Here is an 897-nt window from a genome sequence, read left to right on the forward strand (position 1 = left end):
CTCTTGTGCGGGTGGCACATAAAAGACACCATTTCGAGCGTGGCCGTTTTCGTGCGGGTGACACGTAAAAGCACCCACTACACTCTCTGAGTGGTTGGCGTTAGGAAGGGCATCCAGCTGTAGAAACTCTGCCAAATTAGATTGGAGCCTGGTGTAGCCATCCGGTTGCACCAGTCCTCAGTCAAATCGTCCAACACATGCTAGCATGGAAAGCGGACGTTAAACGATGATGATGATGATACGAAGAGGATCGCGAGGACAGTTAATAGCAAAAATAAAATGGAAAAAGTGTGTGTGATTATTTAGTGGTCTTGAAGTGTGTCAGTCTTGAGCAGGATTCGAAACAGCTAATCGAAGCAGCTGTTGTTTACATCTCAGTTTTGTCAAAATAACCCATGGTACCAGAACATCCAGACATTATTCACATAGAACAGTGAGTCTTAGTTTGATTTTTTGCAACCCTAAAGATTCCGCGTGTGCATTCACAGCCAACAAGGCACAGGGCCAAACTTTAGATAGTACAGGTATATTTTTACCCACTCTGATGTTTACCATGGCCAGTTATACATCGCTATGAGTAGAGCAACGGACTCCGGTAATTCGAAAATTAGTGTCAACCAAACAGAAAATATTGTCTACAAAGAAGTTTTGTAATCATATTGATATTATTGAAAGGAATATGATTCATAATTTAAATAAGGAAATTCGTTAACTTTGAATGTATAAGAGTATAAACAAGTATAAAACAAGTAAAATAAAAGTATATCTAAATAACATTTTTTTCTTTATACTTTTTATGTAATGGTTGAAGGAAGCTCTGGCTTTTGTTAGGAGTGGTCCACATAACCATTCATGATACAGAGGCTGGGAGTCTATTTCAGCTCGGGAGTGAATTGT

The 897-nt window shown here is 39.4% G+C and overlaps 1 protein-coding gene across 1 annotated transcript in view; it reads right to left on the minus strand.

Moving 5' to 3' along the window:
• Window positions 1–897, minus strand: part of LOC106875334 (39S ribosomal protein L12, mitochondrial) — an 11914-nt gene that overhangs the window by 1584 nt on the left and 9433 nt on the right. The gene's annotated exons all lie outside the window — the stretch shown is intronic.

This window comes from Octopus bimaculoides, chromosome 2, assembly GCF_001194135.2.
Source record: "Octopus bimaculoides isolate UCB-OBI-ISO-001 chromosome 2, ASM119413v2, whole genome shotgun sequence".
NCBI classification, from domain to species: Eukaryota; Metazoa; Mollusca; class Cephalopoda; order Octopoda; family Octopodidae; genus Octopus; species Octopus bimaculoides.